The 8,115-nt window shown below is 42.7% G+C and overlaps 1 long non-coding RNA gene across 1 annotated transcript; it reads right to left on the bottom strand.

The window, feature by feature from the left end:
• Positions 1 to 5,866: 5,866 nt before the first annotated feature.
• On the bottom strand, positions 5,867 to 7,478 carry LOC137332973 (uncharacterized). The gene is made up of 2 exons (XR_010965770.1): positions 7,351 to 7,478; positions 5,867 to 6,685 (listed from the first exon to the last, which is right to left on the bottom strand). It is a non-coding gene; the product is annotated as an uncharacterized lncRNA (long non-coding RNA).
• Positions 7,479 to 8,115: the final 637 nt, after the last annotated feature.

Raw genomic sequence — 8,115 nt, 5'->3', positions numbered from 1 at the left:
GACTTCACTTTTGACTAGGAGCTAATGAAAGGACTGCTTTACTTGCTATACTTTAATTATCTTTTTGACTCGTATTCTAGTTCAATGTCTCCTCAATTAAACACTGTAGTCCCAAAACTACATATAGATAATACATGGTCAGGGCTGGGAAACATGTCTATGGTCCATATCTAATTTTTAGTTAGTATGTACACAACCAGTGTAATTGCTTTATGATCCAGCCAGTAGCAGGAGCTCAGTACAGAGCTTTTTTTAACCTAGATTTTTTTAGCAGTGTTTCTCCAAGAATGGGAAACCACCACAGAGACCTAGTAGATAATTGATAGAAGTCTTACTTAAAGGGAAGGCCATTGGCAGATCCCCAGTATGCAGCTACAGAGACATAAGGCAAGTGCTTTGGGAATCACCCTAAAAAAAATGCCATATTTCATGTCATTATCTTTTATTAGATTTACCATATTCCAGAGATATCTGGTTGACATCCAGAGTGTCTTGCAGAATATTAATGTGCTTTGCTAACTGCGTTTAAGCGAGTGCCTTAATGAATTACGACTCTGCATTCTGATATTATCGTTCTGCCTGAGGCAAACACAAATGTTAAAAAGGAAGTTTATTTAAGGTGGCACATTTGGTACAGATTCAATTTTCTTCATCCTTTTTCAGAGGTGAGAGAAAATGAGGTTTGTGACATTGATTAGTAGTTTAGGTATTACAATAATAGATTGTGATTTGTTTACACTTTATGTTCTCAAGTTAAATGAAAATGTAATACTTTTTTGCCCTTTGGCTTAACAGCAGTATAATTACTCGCAAAGCCAACCTTCTTCAAGTAAATTTGATGTGAAAGGATCTATTTTGATGTTCTGACATGCAATAAGTGAACAATAAAGTCCACATTGAAAATACTGCCTAAATCGGCTGAGCCTTGTTGCTCATATGAATACACAACAGCCACTGCAGTCTAGTGGTGTACGAAAGGTGCAGATTTCACAACTAGCTGAGGGACATTGCTAGTTGATGCTTGTCTCCATAATTAGCTGCCTGGCTTGCGAGCCTCAGGATTGTTTTCATTCGATATGATGAGCTATAATTTTTACAATGATCAGAGGAAAATGCTGATTATAAGTCTACTTTATTATGCAGTGGTTGCTATTGAGTTTGTTAAAATATGACAGAAAAAGTAATTCTTGCCATTTGACTCAATTCTGACCATTACAGAAATATGGCAGCCTGTCGATTAGATTAATTGAATGGGAAAAAAAACAACTTCTTAAAAAAAAAAGTTGTAATTATGATGTTTTATACACCAGAGATATTCTTCAAGTGATGTTTGTTGTTATAAAAAGGCCAAGCAATTTTGACTCTCACCAGCTAACCAGGCCAATGATATCGCAACTAAAACCATTATCAAGTAATATTGTGCCTTCTGCATTTGTATGAACTCCTATGAAACCATTGACTGAGACTATAAATGCCCAATTTTAACCCTGACAGGAATGGGCCGGGCAGGTTGTTAAAATAATGGTGGGGTACTTATCACTGCGTTCCCGACGTGTTGCCGCCCACCTCCATTTATATCGTGCAGTCTTCGGAGCAGGCCAAGGCGTCTGCCAGGGCCGGGCTGGGGACTTGTTAATACATGTAAATCAGGGTCCTACGACACAATTAAGACCCTGATGTTATGTTAACTCGAAATCACAGACGTCCCACCCAGTGCCCAACCTGCTGGTAAAATCTAGTTGGATTGATCTCTCAGAGCCACTGAAGCAATTCTTAAAGGGGGCACTCACCTGCAGGTAATTGGATCACACGATCTTTAAGCTATTTGGATTGCCAGGAGAGTTTCCAGCTTCCAGATTGCTTCTTTCTTGCTTTTTTATTTGCCTTATTACATTCAGTAAGCTTTAGCTGCATATAGTGGGCGCTATTATTGCCAGTTTCATTTGTATGAAGGAACAGTTGGAGGAAGAGGGGAAGCAGCAACAGCAACAGCAGCATCTGCATCTACCAGAAGACAACAAATGAGGGGGGAGTCCTCATAAGAGGCCTTACCCAGCCCACAGAATGAGTGACTTTCTTGGATCTATCTCACGATAGATCAGGAGCCTACGCTTCTTCAATCAGGCTATTGCAGACCTCTGCAGCCTCCTGGAACAGGACCTGCTGTGTGCTGGACCAGGGGGGCTGCTTTTCCAGTGGCTCTCAACGTCATCACAGCCTTTAACGTCTTCGCCACAGGCTCCTTCCAGTCTGCTACAGGGTCGTCAACCACATCTCCCAGTCTGTAAATTTACAGCTGTATTAAGCAGGTGACTGACACCATGTTCTCCAGAGTTGACCAATACATCACCTTCCCCATTGACCTCGGCAGTCAACACGAGAGAGCTCGGGGGACTTGCAGCAGTGGCTGGCTTCCCTCACATCCAGGGTATTATTGACTGCGCATATGTTGCCATCAGGGCACCAGAACAGCAGCCAGTAGAAATCATGAATAGAAAAGCTACCATTCTATTCACGTCCTGGTCGTGTCCAATCACAGGAACAGAATCAAGCAAGTTTCTGCAAGGTTCCCAGACAGCTGTCACGATGCATGTAACCTGTAACAGTCCACCATCCCCCTCAATATTTGACCCTTCCAGGAATGTGGCAGGATGGCTGCTGGGAGACAAGGGATACCCCCTACACATGGCTTCATGACACCCCTCCGCCCAGTCCACCCGAATTGCACTCTGAGTTATAATCGGGGCTTAAGACTCTGTTTAAATTCATTAATTTGGGAAGTGAAAGACGTTGGCTAAATATAATCACGGTAGGCACCACATAATTTTCACTACAGTCACTTTCTGGGAATATCAGTAGCTGCAAACAGCATTAAATTCATTCTTATTTTACAATTTTTCTTCTCTCCTGATGGTACTAATTCTTGCTGGGATTTAGTTCACAAGAGTGACAGACCTCCAATGCTTCACCCAAGTGAGTGACATTTTTCATGTATGAACTAGACAGCGAGTATTGGTAGAATATTCAACTGTGGAGGGTAAGTAACACCGACCCTGTCCTTGCCTGATCTTCACGTGCGCACTTTCCAGAAAGGGTCACTGAATAAAGATCAGGAGTGTCAACTCTGGCTGATTCACTCCCCCCCCCGCCCGCCTCCCATCAATCTTGAGAGCAGAAACCAATTGTTGAGTTCCTACTGCTCCGCTGGTTGATATCAACTAACTCAGCATAAGCTTGGAATTAAACCTGGGATATTCCTGGTCTGCGCAACAGCAAATGATGTTTTTTCCCACTGTATTATTTGTGGAACTCAATAATATAATGAGTATAAAGCTGAAGCATTTGACACTAATGGTGAGACTGTGCCATTGGCACACTGTAACCACACTTGAGACCGTGGGAGACAAGGCCTGGATTATCAAAAGAACCTGAGTTTTGATCTTTCCATATTCACTGCACCAGAGAAACCAATTTTTCTAATGACTCATTGATTCAGAAAGGATCACAGAATAAGAAATGGGAGCCAGTGAGTTGCAAGGCAGCAATTCAATCCAGAAGTTCTGGTGACATCAGAGACCACAAGAGCAAAGCTTGAGCATTTTGTAAATGTATCCAGAGTCCCAAGTTTGAATTACTACTTTAAATTCACTACTAGCTGATTCTTAATAGTCTAGAGATTTTTTCTTTCTTTTTCAACAAAGGACATTGAACACAGTAGAGAAGAGTGGCACTTTAGAAGAATCGTAGAATCATAGAATCATAGAATGATACAGCACAGAAAGAGGTCATTCGGCCCATCGTGCCTGTGCCGGCTCTTTGAAAGAGCTATCCAAATTAGTTCCACTCCTCTGCTCTTTCTCCATGGCCCTGCTAATTTTTCCCCTTCAAGTGTGTATCCAATTCCCTTTTGAAAGTTACTATTGAATCTGCTTCCCCCACCCTTTCAGGCAGTGCATTCCAGATCGTAACAACTCGCTGCGTAGTTCCTCATGTCGCCTCTGGTTCTTTTGCCAATTACCTTAAATCTGTGTCCTCTGGTTCCCGACACATCTGCCAGTGGAAACAGTTTCTCCCTATCTACTCTATCAAAGCCCTTCATGATTGTGAACACCTCTATTAAATCTCACCCTAACCTTTTCTGCTCTAAGTTTCTCCAGTCTCTCCATCTAACTGAAGTTTTTCATCCCTGGTACCATTCCATTAAATCTCCTCTGCACCCTCTCTAAGGCCTTGACATCCTTCCTAAAGTGTGGTGTCCAGAATTGGACACAACGCTCTGCCTGTGGCCTAGCCAGTGTTTTATAAAGGTTTAGCATAACTTCCTTGATTTTGTACTCTATGTCTCTATTTATAAAGCCAAAGATCCCATATGCCTTTTTAACAGCCTTCTCAAATTGTCCTGTCACCTTCAAAGACTTGTGTACATACACCCCCAGGTTCTTGCACCCCCTTTAAAATTGTACCATTTAGTTTATATTGCCTCTCCTCATTCTTCCCACCAAAATGCATCACTTCTCACTTCACTGCGTTAAATTTCATCTGCCATGTGTCTACCCATTTCATCAGTCTGTCTATATCCTCTTGAAGTCTGTCACTATCCTCTCACTGTTTACTACATTTCTGAGTTTCATGTCATCTGCGAACTTTGAAATTAAGCCCTGTATACCCAAGTGCAGGTCATTAATATATATCAAAAAGAGCAGTGGTCCCAACACCGACCCCTTGGGGACAGCACTGCACACTTCCCTCAAGTCTGAAAAACAACTGTTCACAACAACTACTTGCATTTATAAAGCACCTTTAATGTGGTAAAATGTCCCAAGGCACTTCACTGAAGTGTTATCAAACAAAATTTGACACCGAGCCACATAAGGAGATAGTAAGTTACGTGACCAAAAGCTTGGTCAAAGAGGTAGGTTTTAAGTAGCGTCTTAAAGGATGAGAGAGAGGCGGAGAGGTTTAAGGAGGGAATTCCAGAGCTTACCACTACTAGTCTCTGTGCCTTAGCCAATTTCATATTCTCACAGCTACTGCCCCTTTAATCCCATGGGCTTCAATTTTGCTAACAAGTCTTTTATGTGGTACTTTATCAAACGCCTTTTGAAAGTCCATATACACAACATCCAACGCACTATCCTCATCAACCCTCTCCGTTACTTCATCAAAGAACTCAATCAAGTTAGTCAGACACAATTTGCCTTTAACAAATCCGTGCTGGCTTTCATTTATTAACCCATATTTTACTAAATGCCAGTTAATTTTGTCCCAGATTATTGTGTCTAAGAGTTTCCCCACCTCCGACGTTAGGCTGACTGACCTGTAGTTGTCGGGTTTATCTCCATCTCCTTTTGTGAACAAGGGTGTAACATTTGCAATTCTCCAGTCCTCTGGCACCACCCCCATATCTAAGGAATATTGGAAAATTATGGCCAGCACCTCCGCAATTTCCACCCTTACTTCTCTTATCAACCTCGGATGCAACCGGGTGACTTTTCTACTTTGAGCGCTGCCAACCTTTTAATTACCTTCTCTTTATCTATTTTGATCCTATTCAATGTCTCTACTACCTCCTCCTTTACTGTGACATTGGCAGCATCATCTTCTTTAGTGAAGACAAATGCAAAGTACTCATTTAAAACCTCAGCCATGTCCTCCACGTCCACAAGAAGATCTCCTTTTTGGTCCTTATTGACTCTTCCTTTGACTGCCCTTGTAATATTTATATGTTTATAAAAGACTTTTGGGTTGCATTTTCTGTTACTCGCTAATCTATTCTCATACAAGACTTAGAGATAATACTCACAATCTATCACCATGTTTTTTGGTACCATTTTTTCACTAAATAAATTATCCATACCAATTATCATAATTTTTGAGAAGCTATTTTAATGAGGACTCATGTAATCATTTGTGATAGAGAGTAGACCATTGGGGGGCAATTTTAACCTAACCTGCCCATAGGGAAACTGATGGGATTGAGAGCAAGCTGATTTTACACCCTGCCCAATATTACTCTCCATTGGGAGTAACATTTGGGCAGGGTGTAAAATCAACTTTCCACCGAATCCCATCAGTTTCCCAGCGAGCGGATTAGGTTAAAATTTTCCCCCAAAGACTTCTTTTATAGATCCTATATAGCACTGCAGAAGCTTCCCAAAGGTGCCATGATTTATAGAGGAGGTGGTTTCTGTAGGTACCTCTCGAGGCAGCAGCGGCACCCATGGCAAATATAATTGCTGCAGCTGGAAGGAAAGGTTACCATTTCTTTCAGAGTGTGAGGCATTGCTACAATATAAATGACACACATAAAATGCCCCACGTTGTTTCATTGACCCAACACAGGGCTGGGAATATTTCCTCAGTCCCTGTGCGGACTTGCTACCTCTTACACTTTCTATCATGAGTACATGGTTACCATGGACTACTGGTTACCATCCACCTGGTTTTGAATCGCACAGTCCATCTTTTTAATGAGCAGTTCCAAAATTAGTAAATTATAAACGGGAAAGTCTGATTTTTAAAAGCCAAAGTTTGGTTTTCCATTCACATCTGTGCTTTATGATTTGGAAGCATTAATTCTTCAGGTTTCCAGTGAATTTTCATCATCAGTAGAGTGAAGCTCCAAACTCAAGTCATGATCTCACTCTTTGCCTTATCCTTATCCAGCTCCCTCTCAGATTTCGGACTGTGAAAAAAATGCAGGATAACATTGGTAGTTGGGAGCTTCTTGCTGGCAAAACCGTGGCTGGTCTAAAGTAAGGTCATGCATATGACCAAGAATAGAATGTGTTTTAATAAATTAGTAGTTCGTTACCAAGCATTCTTTGCTAATTATAATCAACTATTAGACGGGCATCAGAGACTAATATTAAACATACACTTTGGCCCTGATATTTACGGGGAGGTGAGGAGGGAGCAGAGGAGTATGTTTGTTAAGGGGACGCGGAGATCCTGCCGAATTTAACAGCAGAGCCTCATTATCCTTTTATTATTTCATTTCCCACCCGGCAGCCAGTCAGATTGACAGGCTGACTGGTCGCTGGGCAGGTAAGCCTATGGTAGAAGGCTGCAGCCGGGGACCGTTGGGGACAGTCCCTGGCAATCGGCAAAGATCGCGGTGCATAAGTGGGGGGGGGGGGGGGGGGCGGTCGGCAACGATCTCGGGGGCATTGGGGGGAGGGAGAGGGAGGGCAATCGGGAAGGGAGGGAAAGATCGTGGGCCGTGAGGCTTGGGATCGCAGGTTTGGAGGGGGGTTGGGGGGGGGGGGGTTCAGCCGATCGCGGCAGAAGGTTTGCTTGAGGGGCCGGGTGGAAGCACTCCTGCGCCTCCCGGCTATAAAAAGCACTCACCTGCTTGATCTGGCAGCTCCCATCTCCACTGAGCTGCCGGGTGTCCCGAGCCCTGGGAAAGGCAGCCGGCAACCGTTAAATTTAAATCAGGCTCCCAACTGCCCTGTGATTTAAATATTATAATGAGGTGTCCGCCTCTCGGAGAGCGGGACGCAGACACGGCTCGAAAACCACCGCCATAAAAACGGCAACGGGCCCGTGCACGGCGAGTTGGCGGGGGGGGGGGGGTCATGTTTTGCGATTTAAAGTTTTTAACCTGCCCACTTCGACCCTCTTCCTTGTTGCTCCATAGAATTCTTCATTAATTTTGCATTAGAACTACTCCTGCATCGTCAAGAGAACGGTAAAGAGCAGTGGAAAATATAATCAAAAATACATCTACCCACAAACTAATTTTAAGCATGAATTCAGAGCACTTTGTAATTTAGAGTTTAGGACATCAGAGTCTGCCTTTTGTAAAGAAAAAAAAAACTTGCGTTTATAAAGCATTGTATCACATCTTCAAGACATCTCAAAGTACGGGACTCTTAACAAGTTGAAATTCTCAGGTGAGCGCAATTGGGACGGGCCATAAAATGGCAGCCACCATGAAGAAAGCGGCAGTAGATGTTAATGTTACCTTTGAAGACCGAAAGAAAATTAACAAGTTTGCAAGAAATAATAACAGGCTCATAGAACTTAAAGAAGAAATAGAGCTGAAAAAGTTATTATGTAGGCGGTTCCTGTTATTTTATGAGGATGGGGATGAATTATTTTGTGTTCATC

The sequence above is a fragment of the Heptranchias perlo genome, chromosome 2 (assembly GCF_035084215.1).
Source record: "Heptranchias perlo isolate sHepPer1 chromosome 2, sHepPer1.hap1, whole genome shotgun sequence".
NCBI lineage: Eukaryota > Metazoa > Chordata > Chondrichthyes > Hexanchiformes > Hexanchidae > Heptranchias > Heptranchias perlo.
Note: the sequence above shows the minus strand (reverse complement) of the source record. Positions and strands in the feature narration are given on the sequence as shown.